Below are 15,104 nucleotides of genomic sequence, written 5' to 3'. Positions count from 1 at the left end.
TGGGTGTGCAGGTGATGCAAGGAAAAGAGGTTTGTTTTCTGCATGCTTTAAGTTGTTGTCAGACATCTGGACTAGATCATCATTGTAGATCTCTTCCAGTTGGAACCATTCTCATTTCTTTTTGTGCATGCTTCTGGTTTAGGAGTTTGTAGTGTTTCCTACAGTTATCAGTTATGCACACATCAGTCTAACACCAGCTTTGGGCCTAAAGAGAAATGCTTGTTTCTGTGATAACCCTTCATTATTGTGCTGATGGTGTTAATTAGAGTGCTAAATAAGTCACTTCTCATATTGGATGGTTCCCCACTCTTCCCAGAGCTCAGGGAGCTGGAGCATATACGTGCCTAATGAACTGGCCTCTGTCTCAGTTAAGCAATATTTTCCTTTGGTGCCTGTAAACTACCTGAGGTGATGCTGGTCTATCACTGGGCATTCTTGGCTCAGCCCCAGTACAACTGATAAACATTAATAGCTGTCAATATATTTCTCATGCCAGAAGGGAGGATGAAACATTTTGCCCACTCCTTTCCCTCGGAGCAAACAGCTGAGAGCACACAGTGCTGCCCAAGCACTTTGTGGTGTCAGTGTTAGTAAGCAATAAGAAGAGGACTCCCCCTCCTCCCTGCACACACACACACACACAAACCCTGTGTACGGTATCCCACAAGGTTAAGTGCTGTGCTGCTCAGGGCACAGCATTGCATCCTGGTTGCCTAGAGGCAGTTGTTGGCTCAGTGAACGTGATCTGTCTAAGGCAGGAAATATAATCTCAATGGGAGAACAGGAGCTCCTAACAAAAGTCATGAACTCATTCACAAGCCAGACATGCCCCAGGAGTTGGTTTTCCAGTGACCTGGTTTGCCCTCTGTTGTTAGACACTTGTCCCTGCAGCACTATTTCACAGGGAGAAGGGAAGGGGGGGGGGGGGTGGAAAAGGAGAGAAATTCAAATATGACTAATCGAAGACAAAATGCTCCTTTCAGCTGCCAGCTGGCAGCTTTCACCCTTGTGGTGGGTAGGTGGTTAAAGAAGTAGGAAGCAAATATTTGGATCCTGAAAACACTCTTACAGCACTTTTTTTTCCTCTCTCTCTCTTGTGTGTGGTGTGTTTATGTCTAAATAAACTGCCAGCTTAATGGATGATTCATTTAAGAGAGATGAAGTGTGAACGTCCAAAGGTCATTTTGGGCTCAACCCAAGTTGCTAATGCCAAGCTGATGGGCAAAAGTGGGTTTTCCCTCTTTACACAGACAGGGTCAAACAGCTTTCTGTGGAGTGAGCCCTTGGCAGGGCTTTTTCTTTCTTTTGAAAGGCAGGAAAATGAAAGGGAAACTCTTGAGTGAACTCTCAAATGTTTTGATAATGAAATTAATTATATGGCTGTACTCATCCTCACTTTATTGTGCCTAAGAATATGCAGCCAATGGCATCTTACCAGCTAATGGCATCTGTCCTATGAGGGCAGACTGAGGGAGTTGGGGCTGTTCAGTCTGGAGAAGAGAAGGCTCCAAGGAGACCTAATTGTGGCCTTCCAGTATCTGAAGGGGGCTACAAGGAAGGCTGGGGAGGGACTTTTTAGGTTGTCAGGGAGTGATAGGACTGAGGGAAATGGAGCAAAACTAGAAGTGAGTAGATCCAGATTGGATGTTAGGAAAAAGTTCTTCCCCATGAAGGTGGTGAGACACTGGCACAGGTTGCCCAGGGAGGTGGTGGAAGCCTCATCCCTGGAGGTTTTGAAGGCCAGGCTGGATGTGGCTGTGAGCAACCTGCTGTACTTGATGATCTTTGAGGTCTCTTCCAACCCTGGGGATTCTGTGTGATTCTGTGTGTGTGTGTCCCTGCCCATGGCAGAGGGGTTGGAACTGGATGATCCTTGAGGTCCCTTCCAACCCTAACACTTCTATGATCTTGGCCTGTATCAGGCATAGTGGAATAGGGCTGGAATTCTGCCTCTGTACTTGGCACTGGTGAGATCTCACCATTCCCCCTAGTCCTATCACTACATGGTATCCTGAGAAGTCCCTCCCCAGCCTTCTTGTAGGCCCTCTTCTTCTTCTTAACCCTTTAATGCTTAAACCTGTGCACAGAAGAGTGGCCTTTAGCAAGGAGTAAAAAGGCATGGAATTAGGGAGTGCTCATCTTTGATGGGTCTGAGCTCAATAGCAGAGAGTCTAGGAACAGAACTGCCAGTAAACAGATTTGCAGGAATACTTGATTTGTTTTCCAGAAGCATTAATTCTCATTTTTATCCTGTTTATCCTTCTGTGTAATAGTTCCTCATCCCTGATTTGGAGAGGAGACTCAGGCATTATCATGCAGAATGCCACCAAATTCAATTAGGGGCTGGCTGCTGCCTCCCTCCTTGGTTTGTGAATGATGTACCTCTGTGGAGAAAGCAGGGTGACTTCTTCCATCACAAAGCACGCTTGCTAATGTTGACAGAGGAGATCTGCAGCTATGCAAGCCATCATTGAACAACAAAGAAACATTACTAAAATGCTGGAGGCATGTGGTACAGCCAGAAGTAAAACTCTCATAGAATCACAGAATTATTTTGCTTGGAAAAGACCTCCAAGATCATTGAGTCCAGTGGTAGAGCTACCACCACCATGGCCACTAACCCATGTCCTGGAGTGCCATGTCTACAGATTGTTTTGAACACTTTCATGGATGGTGACTCCACCATTTCCCTGAGCAGTCTGTTCCAATGCCTGGCCATGCTTTCAGTAATGATTCTTTCCCTAATGTCTAACCTAAAGCTCCCCTGAAGCAATACATGGCCATTTCCTCTTGTTCTATCGCTTGGTACTAGGGAGAAGAGACCTCACTGCTACCTTTCCTCAGATAGTTGCATCCCTTGAATGGGATGGATGTCAGATAGTTGTATCCCTTGCCCCTCAGTTTTTAGGAAGGATGTTGACTTGCTGGAATGTGTCCAGAGAAGGGCAACGAAGCTGGGGAGGGGTTTGGAACACAGCCCTGTGAGGAGCGGCTGAGGGAGCTGGGGTTGCTTAGCCTGGAGAAGAGGAGGCTCAGGGGAGAACTTACTGCTCTCTACAACTCCATGAAGGGAGGTTGTAGCTAGATGGGGGTTGGTCTCTTCTCCCAGGCAACCAGCACTAGAACAAGAGAACACAGTCTCAAGCTGTGCGAGGGGAGGTTTAGGCTGGAGCTTAGGAAGAAGTTCTACACAGAGAGAGTGATTGCCCATTGGAATGTGCTGCCTGGGGAGGTGGTGGAGTCACCATCCCTGGAAGTGTTTAGGAGGAGACTTGATGGGGTGCTTGGTGCCATGGTGTAGTTGATTAGGTTGGTTGTATAATAGTTTGGATGTGATGAGCTCGAAGGTCTCTTCCAACCTGGTTTATTCTATTCTGTTTCTCATGGATGGAAAGCAGTGTAACATCTCAGGGAATGTAATTCCACACCCACCAGTCTCCAGGCTCTGCAAGCCCCACTCATTCCTCTAGCTAGCTCCAGACATCCTGACACCTCAGCTGTCTTTCAGCCAAATATCGCTCTTCTGCTGGCAGCACTTTAGCCATCTTTGCCTCTGAGGTTTACAGGCAACTGTCAGCCTGATGCAAGCAGTCCATCCATAGATGTAGGATGAAATGGAGATTCTGATCTTCTGGCATCACTATCATCATTATTCTTATTGCCATTTTATTTCTCAAGATGACTATGTTTTCTCCAGCAAGCCTTCATTTCTCTGCTTGGAAAACTTCAGGTATGTTTCAGCATGCTAGAGAAAGCTCCACTTTCCCCTCTGCCCAGGCATTTCATCAGCATTTTGAGGATTTTACCAGCATAAAGCATAGTCCCAGTTTTCCTTCTTCCTTTCATGACATCAGGGAGGCAGGCGTGGATTAAATGTTCTGTTTTAAAATGCTTTGACACATTTTGTCGAGGCTAAGGTAATTCTGTTGAAGTAGTATAATGATTCACTTGAGGTAAATCAGCAAACAACTTGTGTTGCCCCATAGGGCCACTCAGCTAAGGGTGTGCTTCATACACACAGAGCCCTACAGCTTCAGCAACTGGCACATTCCCTTCAAGTCAGTGTAGAGATTACACAGTAAGGCAGAGATATTTAGAGAGATGCTGCTGGTGGTGTCTGAGCCCCTAGGCTTTGTGCAGGGAGCTCCAGTCTGAATGGATCACTTCCATACCAAAAGGAGGTGTGTGTGTGGGGGGTGGAAATCATCTCTGGAGTGCAATGTGAAGTGTTTCCTATTAATGGCAACATGAATGTTATTGCCGAGCTGTGCTGTGTTGGATGATTGTATGCAGCAGCAGGGAATTTAGCTCACCAGAATTTTGCTTTGCTTCCCTCCCCCCGGGTTAAAAGTCTGCTCAGATGCCTGTTGCACACATAAAATCATCCAGTGGCTGGACCAAATGCCTCTTGGAGCACAGAGCAGTATCAGGCAGGCAGTGGCTCACTAGAGGAAGCAGACAGTGGGGCTGTGGTTTCCCACTGATGTCCCCATTCCTTAGTTGGTGGGGGGAGGATTATTAAACCCTTCTGCTTTGCTCTGAAGTGCTGCAAATAGAATGGTAAATCTAAATAATGAGGTGCATGCTGTTCCCTTCACTATGTGCTGCAGATGACAAGCAGGGACCGAAAAAGACCAAAAGGAAAAGCTAAGTATAGCTGGAGGCCGTTGTGCCCACCACGGAGCTGGCTCCTGAGGTGTGCTGAGGCATGTGCCTTGTACTCACATCTTGCAGCTGTAACTGCCTTGTGATCTGAGGCCCTTTACTCATACCAGGATGCTTTTTGCACTAGTGAGCCCCTGTTTCATGGCCCAGCACTCACTCTGACAGGCTACAGAAAAGTGAGGTTGTATCCTGAGATCAGAGCAGCACTCTTGAACTTTTGCCCAAACTTCCTCCTCTTCAGCCCCACTAGGGAAGGTGGCAAATACAAATTGTACCAGGGCCATTTTTGCCTAGCCCACAAGGACCACTGGCTACAAAGAGCCTGAGGGAGAGTCATCTGAAGGGGACTCCCTCTCATGCCTGTCCCCAGATAAATCCTACCTGCCCTATTTTGACTGGTTCAAAATCTCCAGGACCTGGCTGTGACCACTGGCTAGATAAGAGGTCTGATTGCTGCCTGTGAGCAGTTAAAGGCTAAGAGGGGTCTCCAGTAACACACATATCACACATATTCAGACTCTCCCTCTCTTGATCAGGATCCTCAGCTGAGAATTCAAAGGTCATTTACCAAGGCTTTCTTCTCATGTCTGTGTCTGAAGCACCAGCTGGTGAGTTTTTGGAGTGGTTTAATCTCCTTCTACTGAACCTGATAAAAGTTTTCTGATAGAAAGCTGACTTCTGATTTAAACTCAGCTCCTGTCTACATTATCAAAAAATGTTCCAGATCCATTCCTCCACATTCCTTAAGCCTTGCAGTGAGATTCAGTCACTCATCAGTTATTGGTGACCCTGTTAATGGCAGTTGCCAGAGCCCCAACCAACGCTAACATGAGGGGGCTGGGGTTGTTTAGCCTGGAGAAGAGGAGGCTCAGGGGAGACCTCTCTACAACTACCTGAAGGGAGGTTGTAGCCAGGTGGAGCTTGGTCTCTTCTCCCAGGCCACCAGCACCAGAACAAGAGGACACAGTCTCAAGCTGTGCCAGGGGAAGTTTAGGCTTGAGGTGAGGAGAAAGTTCTTCCCAGAAAGAGTAATTGGCCATTGGAATGTGCTGCCCAGAGAGGTGGTGGAGTCCTCATCCCTAGAGGTGTTCAAAAGGGGATTTGACATGGCACTTGGAGCTGTGGTTTAGTTGTCATGAGGTGTTGGATGTTAGGTAACAGGTTGGACTTGATGATCCTTGAGGTCTTTTCCAACCTGGTTGATTCAATGATTCTATGATGCCAGGACATGACCTCAGCATACCTAATGATTTCTGAAAGGGGACCTGACCTTTGCAAAAGAGGCTTTAGCTACTTGCCATTTCTCTGGGGTAATTCCTCTGGCATACCTGGGCTGAGGAAAGGTACTCAGGCTAAATGCTTCCTGAAATGACAGATTTCAGAATAAATGCATGTTGTGTGTTTGGATAACTGCTTCACAGGCTGTCTGTCTTGGAGGAATGATAATGAAAGCCAAATGCTATCTATAAACTGAGAAAAAGGAACAAATGCAAGTCTGAGTGGAGATTTTGGTGTTTGGGGCTCTGCTTTGAAAGTAGAGCTGATTGCTAAAGCTACTGGATAACATAAATTCTCTTTCAATTTCTGTGCAATTTTGAAGCTAATAGAGCTCCAATGGAAGTTCCTAATGTTATTTTTCTTCTCTTAACCTAATTAACCAACTGAAAATTTATGTAGTCCTACATGAAACTACTTTCTCCTTAGCACTGCAGTGGGAGCTATTTCTCATGTACCTATTAAAGCAGAGGTATTGATGCTAATGCTTCACTCCAGCCACAGTACCTGAATTGTCTTCACAGAGAAAACCCCAGAGTAATAGAGACTGGAGAGAGGGAGGAATGCATTCAGCAAGTATCTGCTACTGCATAGAAGCAGAGGGTAACAGGTGAAACAGTTCACACTGAGCTGCTGCCTAGAGCATCGAGCTGTGCTGACTGAAACAGGTTTCCACTGGTCTGTACAGTTAAGTTTTCCCCTAACAAAACCCATCCCTCATGGCAGAGCATGCAGGTGAACCTGGGTAGTGCTAGGGTAGCGTGTAGAGCACCAGTGTGCTCACAGTCACAGCACCAAGGCTCGGGGACTTCTTTCAGAGCATCCTTTCTCCATGGTGTAGGTTCATTGAACACAACAACCCCATGCAATGCTACAGGCTGGGGTCAGAGTGGCTGGAGAATGGCCAGGTAGAGAGGGACCTGGGGGTGCTGGTTGATGATAGGTTGAACATGAGCCTGCAGTGTGCCCAGGCAGCCAAGAGGGCCAATGGCATCCTGGCCTGCATCAGGAACAGTGTGGCCAGCAGGAGCAGGGAGGTCATTCTGCCCCTGTATGCTGCACTGGTTAGGCCACACCTTGAGTACTGTGTCCAGTTCTGGGCCCCTCAGGTTAGGAAGGAGGTTGACTTGCTGGAGTGTGTCCAGAGAAGGGCAGTGAAGTTGGTGAGGGGTTTGAAATACAAGCCCTGTGTGGAGAGGCTGAGGGAGCTGGGGCTGCTTAGCCTGGAGAAGAGGAGGCTCAGGGGTGACCTTATTGCTCTCTACAACTACCTGAAGGGTGGTTGTAGAAAGGTGGATGTTGGTCTCTTCTTGCAGGCAACCAGCACCAGAACAAGAGGACACAGTCTCAGGCTGTGCCAGGGCAGGTTTAGGCTGGATGTTAGGAAGAAGTTCTATACGGAGAGAGTGATTGCCCATTGGAATGGGCTGCCTGGGGAGGTGGTGGAGTCACCATCATTGGAGGTGTTCAGGAGGAGACTTGATGGGGTGCTTGGTGCCATGGATTAGTTGTTTAGGTGGATTGGATTGGTTGATAGGTTGGACGTGAAGATCTTGAAGGTCTCTTCCAACCTGGTTTATTCTGTTCTATTCTACTCAAGCAAGGTTACCCTTTAACAAGCTCCTGCTGTCACTTCTAGAGTGCTGTCCTGGGGTATTAGCAGCACTGTGCTAATAGCTTCACGTGCAGCTGGTGTCTCCAAACCAGATTGAACACGTTTCCCAGCAGAAAAATGTCTGCATTATTTCCTGGCTTAAATCTGTTTTATCGTGATACCACTTCCAAAATACTGAAGGCATAAAATGGTTTATGGGCCAGAAGATAAAACCAGCACGAGGCACTATGCTGGAGTACATGGAAGGATCTGAGGAAGTGTTAAAAGCGTTATTACAGCTGCAGAATGGACTCTTAAATCTCTTATGCAACTTGATCAGTTCCCGCTGGAACCAGGCCCTACTGTTTTCATAAATAAACACCAAAAGTTGCTGTGCACAGGCTTTCTGGACTAGAGCAGGCTGCTTTTGTGCTTTAGCAGGTTTTTGTGCTAAATAGCCAGCTCCAAATGGTCTCATGAGAAATCCTTTTTCCCCAGTGTGCTGCTCGTGGATGGTGAGTTGTCTTTCCTGAGGAGCAACGCAGCAATCATGTCTGTAGAGCCTCAAACCACAGCCAGTCACTTCATCCTCCTTGCAAGTGCTGCAGCTCACAGCCAGGCTGGGAGGAGCAGCCCAGCAACATTGTCCTCTTGGGGGGGAAGAGGCTGGTTTCCTGAACTGCAATTTGCCCATGGCAACCAAACTGAGGAGATGATTCCTCTCCCACCTTGAGTTCTTTGACAGAAAAATGCAGTAGAGAATAACCCTCCATTTTTAACTGCTCAACAATTACACCACTGAAAGCCTCCATAGGTTGAAGTGTCTTTTACATGTAGAAAGGGCATTCAGTTTCCCTGGTTTATTACTTGGTATTGTCAACCAAACCTGCCAGATGACTTTTTGGTTTGTCCATTTTTCACGAAGCTATTTAACCTTACACTTGACTGTACTTTTCCAGCTCCTTTTGCAAAGGGAGTGCTCTCCAGAAGATCAGGCTGTGGCAGAGATCTCCTGTCACTGTTCTAATGGTTTGGCTGAAGCTCAGACTGTGTGCTTCCAAGCAAAACATAATCCAATCTGTTTAAACTCTGAGCACTGCTCTTGATTTAAACACAAGAAAGACTTGCAGGTGACTTGCTGAAGATGGTCCTCTGGAGAGGAGTGTGAGAAGGAAAAACACACAAGAAATAGGGACTTCTGAAAGTGTGTTGTTGGATTTTTCAGTGTCTGTAGTAGTCTAAGGCATATGAAGAGCATCCAGACCATAAATATTGAAGCAAAACAGTTGGTAAGTGAACAAAATATTTTCAGTGCCGTGCAAGAGAGAATGAAAATCTGTGCAGCATAATTAGGCATTTTATACTTCTGAATTGGTGACAGAAAGGTAAAATGAGAAAATTAGTGTAGTTATCTTTGAAGGGCACTGATGAGATGTGACCTAGCCCTTCATTTAGAGGCAGAAACAGGTATTCAGTTAATGTTCTCCCATAAGGCAGTATGAAATGTTAAACACAGGCAGCTCAGCATTGTGTAGGCAGTACTTTAATCTGGGGGAGAGGACAAGCTTTTTTCCAGGAGGGAATTAAAACATGGCTGTGTACCGTGCAGCACTGTGCAGATGGTGATTCTTCAGAGAACAGGAGGAGAACAAATGCAAGGGTCAGCAGTTTTTGAGTAAATATCTGTGTCAGCTACGAAGGAATCCAGCCTTCCTACCATGGAGTGGCAGTGATCTCGGCACAGTAGCAGCAAATAAGTTGTCCCCAGAGTGGTTGTTTCCTAGCCTAAAGCAGAGAAAGAACACCAGTGGCATCCTGGCCTGTATCAGGAACAGTGTGACCAGCAGGAGCAGGGAGGTCATTCTGCCCCTGTACACTGCACTGGTTAGGCCACACCTTGAGTCCTGTGTCCAGTTCTGAGCCCCTCAGTTTAGGAAAGATGTTAAGTTGCTGGAACCTGTCCAGAGAAAGGGCAACAAAATTGAGGAGGGGTTTGGAGCACAAGCCCTGTGAGGAGAGGCTGAGGGAGCTGGGGTTGCATAGCCTGGAGATGAGGAGACTCAGGGGAGACCTTATTGCTATCTACAACTACCTGAAAGGAGGTTGTAGCCAGGAGGGGGTTGGTCTCTTCTTGCACGCAATCAGCACCAGAACAAGAGGACACAGTCTCAAGCTGCACCAGGGGAAGTTTAGGCTGGAGGTGAGGAGAAAGTTCTTCACTGAGAGAGCTGTTAGCCATTGGGATGTGCTGCCCAGGGAGGTAGTGGATCACCATCCCTGAACGTGTTCAAGAGGGGATTGGACGTGGCACTTGGTGCCATAGTTTAGTTGTCATGAAGTGTTAGGTGACAGGTTGGACTTGATGATCTTTGAGGTCTTTTCCAGCCTTATTGATTCTATGAACAGCAGTTGTGCAGCTGACTCCCAGCCCTGCATCTTTGCTTTTTACTTTTCCCTCGACAGATGGACAGCAATAGGGAGATACTTTCCAAACCAGCCTGGTGTGTTGACAGGTTACAGATACAGTCTCTGTTCTGTAGGACTAATGCAATCGTTCTGCACCTTCACTGCAACAACCTGCCACAAAGCAGAGCTGATTTCTATTGTGCTGTACTTTGAGCCATTTCTGAGTGCACAGGAGAGAAGACAGAAGAAATGAGCAGCCTTTTAAAGCCTGTGCTGCTGTTAATGCTGACTAACTCCACCTCATCCATGTAGCTACTAGTAAGAATAATGAGGAATGAAGTGGACTTGAACAATACAAGTATTTCCTTACCCCTTCATGCTGCAAAAAGTCAGGTTCATGAAGAGTGTTTAATTATCAGCCATGCAAAAATGCATTGCTGCTGTGTCCTAGAATCATGGAATCACCTAGACTCCTAGTCCACCCCCCTGGGACATTTGCAACTAGAGCCCTGTCCAACAAGACCTGGAATGTTGCCAGGGATGGGGCAACCTGGGCCTCAGCATGAAAAATCATCTTCCTTCTCTTTAGTCTAAATCTTTCTCTTAGTTTAAAACCATCACCTCTTGTCCTGTCTCAATGAGCCCTGCAGACATGGCAGAAAACATGAATGAGTGGATATTTTGGTCAGTGCTCATCAGGGCCAGCTGACAACTTCTTACACAGACAGATGAGCTGATTTGCAGTAGATATGTTTAGCTGTGGCTTTGGTTCAGAAATATGGACCTGCATGGCAGCTGCAGAAGCTGTCATCCAGCCAGCAGGGCCAAAGGAGTTAAAAGGCTTTGTTTTGGGACATTATGCATTGGAAAGGAGTTAAAAGGCTTTGTTTTGGGGCATTATGCATTGGAAAGGACCTTGCAATTTTTGTGCCACCCTTCAAGGCCTTCCACAACCTCATTCTCTTTTCCTCGCAGATCTTGCTTCCACTCTCCTCCCAGGATTCAAGTTTAGCTCTTCTGCAAGTTTACCTCTTTCAGGATTCAAGTTTACCTCTTCTGCATTGATTCTATCCATGAAGGTGTAAGGCTGCCTTCAGCAGTCCCTCTTCTCTTCCTCAACTGACTGGCTCCTTAGTATGTTCACAGTGATGCCTTAAGTCTGCTTTGCTTGTCTATGGTCAGGAGTAGTTTTGTTCACAGCCCCGTGAATGTAACAGCTCTCACCAGCTTTGAAATGGGCCTTAGAAAAGGAAGAGGTTGCGAACAACTTTTCAGCAGCCCATAAGATGATTAAAAAGGGAACAGTAAAAACTCCTTTGACTTTTGTGTAGCTCCTCCTCAGAAGTGGGGCAGGAGGAAGAAAGCTAGAGCCAGTCCATAGTCTACTTCATTGGAAAGAAATTAACTTCAATGGGAAGAATAATGTTGCTTACAAGCCCAGGAAGCTGCAGCGCATAGGAAATAGAGCATGAAAAGGATTTGTGCTGTGATGTCGAGATTAGAGAGAACAAGCAACATGAATTAGCAAGTGGAATGCAAATATTGTACATTCAAGTGTAACTTCAGCAGAATACCAGAGATGTGGGTGCATAAGGAATTGCAGAATCTCTACAGTAATTTTAAAGCTGCTGCTCTCTGCTGACTGCAGCTCATGCACAGTGCCTTAGGTGGCCCCAGCCTCCACTGATCTAGAGCTGATGCTTTTTCTCCTTGCTCTTCTTCAGCAGATTTCTTCAGCATGAACTTAGAGATTTTGTTTATGCAGATACTTTGCCTTTGGGGCAGTGACTTGCTCAAGAGAACATGTGGAGGATGACAAGTCTGGCTCTAGATGGGGGCAGCAGGTCTAACCAAAGATAACATGTAGACCATTTAGAGAGCAGTGGGAGGGAATGATAAAGAGATTAGTGAGAAAAGGAGTGTGCCAGTAAGCGCAGGGTAGGCTGCATTGCTGCCCAGGTGTATCAGTAACTACAGACTGCAGCCTCAGCCTTCTACACTTCTCTTTGCACCTCTTTGTATGATGAAGGAATGGGCCAGCATTTAGTAGAGATCAGTCTTCCTAATGCACCATTATATATTTTCAAGGCTTTCTTGCCTGTGAACATGGAGCTCAGCATTGTATGTGCTGTGTGTGTAATGCTGCATTTAAAATAGAGCAACTTCTTTAATGCTTTACTGAATCAGGGCCATGTTATACTTAAAGCTTTCTGTAGTTGGAAAGGTTGAACAAAGAACCTCCTGAATGCAGGCAAGAAAAATCAGGGTTCTTTGCTGTAAAAGCATTTTTAAAGGCTTTACATGCTTTATGGGCTTGGGGGAAGTAGTATTTCAAAAGATGAGATAATAGTAAGTTAGTTCACTTTAATTCTGCAAGACTGGAGCCTGTGTTGTCTAGAGGAAAGGTTCTAGGTCTAAGCTTTTCTGTCCCTATGTGAATCCAATGGTAAATCTCATGGCAGTTTATGGTCATCATTACCTCCTTGCTGCCAAGCTTGTCTTGGACTGTGAGCTCCAGACCTGAATACAGAAATGACAGGTTTAGGACTCATTTCTCCAGACTCTTCCTCCATTTACAAGTCTAATGACAGAGAAGTTGTCTTCTCATCCCCTAATTCCCTGCCTCTCTCCCTGTCAGTGGTACAGCTGCATTGAGGTGACTGCACCTGACCCAACAGGTGGGCTCCTCAGTTCAGGAAAGATGTTGACTTGCTGGAACATGTCCAGGGAAGGGCAACAAAGCTGGAGAGGGGTTTGGAGCACAAACCCTGTGAGGAGAGGCTGAGGGAGCTGGGGTTGCTTAGACTGCAGAAGAGGAGGCTCAGGGCAGACCTTATTGCCATCTACAACTACTTGAAGAGAGATTGTAGCCAGGTTGGGGTTGGTCTCTTCTCCCAGGCAACCAGCACCAGAAGAAGAGGACACAGTCTCAAGCTGCACCAGGGGAGGTTTAGGCTGGATGTTAGGAAGAAGTTCTTCATAGAAAGAGAGATTGGCCATTGGAATGTGCTGCCCAGGGAGGTGGTGGAGTCACCATCCCTGGAGGTGTTTAGGAAGAGACTGGATGGGGTGCTTGGTGCCATGGTTTAGTTGATTAGATGGTGTTGGATGATAGGTTGGATCTGATGATCTCAAAGGTCTTTTCCAACCTGGTTTATTCCATTCCATTCCAACACCTACCTCTAGCATTCATTGCCCTTCCCTGCTAAACCCATATCAGTACAAGAAAGGCAACTTCTGTTATCCACATGAATACTTTGATTTTTTTCAGGCAGAAAGGGGAGGAGGAATGAGACAGGTGATTTAGGCTTTTAAAACAATAAACTTGAACTCCCCAAACACAGTATTAGTGCAAAGGGGCAAGCATGTAATTTTCTCAGGAGCAAATATAGCTACATGTATCTAAATCCAATACATAATCAGCTCTTTTACAGGATAAGACAGGGCTCAGAAATGATTTTCTGTTTAAGTACATAAGATCAAACATGTTTGTCATTTTAGCCTTCTCTTTATTTTATCTGATTTCAAGATCTTCAGTCAGACTCTCTTTAGATGTCATTGCTTGAAGCTTCTGCTTTTATCACATTAACCACTCTTCATGAGCTTTTACACATCAAAATGTCTTTAGATACATTGTTGAAGAGAGAGCACTTGTGAAGGCTTCAAGGAAAAGTTAGAGAATCTCTCTCTCTCTAACTTTACACAAACACACTTAAGGAAAAAAGGGGTGGAAAAAAACCCACACCACAAACCCAACACTAAACCCAAACCAAAACTCCAAACCAAAGCTCCACAATGCTGCACTCCCTCTTTATTTTATTTTAATTTAATTTCTTTAGAAAAAAAAAAAAGAAGTAGGAAAGAGGCTTTTTCATCATGCTTCAAGGCAGCTTTGTTACTGTGCAGACCCCCAGAGGTGGTGAGCCTATCAGGAACAGTGTGGCCAGCAGGAGCAGGGAAGTCATTCTGTCCCCTGTACTCAGCACTGGTTAGGCCACACCTTGAGTCCTGTGTCCAGTTCTGGGCCCCTCAGTTTAGGAAAGATGTTGAGATGCTGGAATGCATCCAGAGAAGGGCAACAAAGCTGGAGAGGGGTTTGGAGCACAGCCTTATGATGAGAGGCTGAGGGAGCTGGGGTTGCTTAGCCTGGAGAAGGAGTCTCAGAGGAGACTTTATTGCTGTCTACAGCTACCTGAAGGGAGGCTGTAGTCAGGTGGGGTTGGTCTCTTCTCCCAGGCAACCCGTACCAGAACAAGAGGACACAGTCTCAAGCTGCACCAGGGAAGGTTCAGACTGGATGTTAGGAAGAAATTCTTCACAAAGAGAGTGATTGGCCATTGGAATGTGCTGCCCAGGGAGGTGGTGGAGTCACTATCACTGGAGGTGTTTAGGAAGAGACTGGTTAAGGCACTTGGTGCCATAGTTTAGTTGATTAGATGGTGTTGGGTGACAGGTTGGACAGGATGATCAAAACCTGCCTGGATGTGTTTCTGCCCTAGGACAACCTGCTTTGGCAGGGGAATTGGAATACCCCCAATGTGCTATGATTCTAGGGTTCTGTGATTTAAAATACTGCCATAAATGAGACCCAAAGGAAACAGATTTTCTTAATGTAACAGCAGGAAAGGTTTGAACTAAGGAGGCCTGAATGGTAAATTCAATTCTGCTCCATTTTGGTGCTATTTAGAGAAGACTTTGAGCTCAGAATGTCATGTGCTTCCAATTCCTCTTCCCTGTTAATTTGGGAGGTTAATTATGTGTCATACAAGAAACACCTAGGATTAATCACAAGTAATTTAGTGTTTGAAGCAGATTGTGTCAACACAGAATAGGGGCAGGACTGTAGTTAGAAATGAAAAAGAAAGGCCATTCAGTGGCTTCACAGAGAAGGACTTTTGGCATGCATTTGTAAGGCACAGCAGCAAATCATTAACTTTGAGAAGTGCTTCCTTGCAAGTTTTTAACCTTGCTTTATCAAAAGGAGGAATGATCTCTCCAGGCTGTTAACTGGTGAAGTGAGAGGTCGTTCCTGATCATCTGATACCTCAAGTGGGGAATGGATGTGTCTGGGATGAAGGCTGGGAGGCAGAGGTAACACCTTTATGGTAACACCAGCTGATCAATCCTCCCTGTAGACCAGCATGCTGCTAACAGTGCTACACTA

Source organism: Melanerpes formicivorus, unplaced genomic scaffold (assembly GCF_026170545.1).
Source record: "Melanerpes formicivorus ecotype bairdi unplaced genomic scaffold, bMelFor1.0.p_v2 SCAF_29, whole genome shotgun sequence".
In the NCBI taxonomy this organism is placed as follows: Eukaryota; Metazoa; Chordata; class Aves; order Piciformes; family Picidae; genus Melanerpes; species Melanerpes formicivorus.
Note: the sequence above shows the minus strand (reverse complement) of the source record.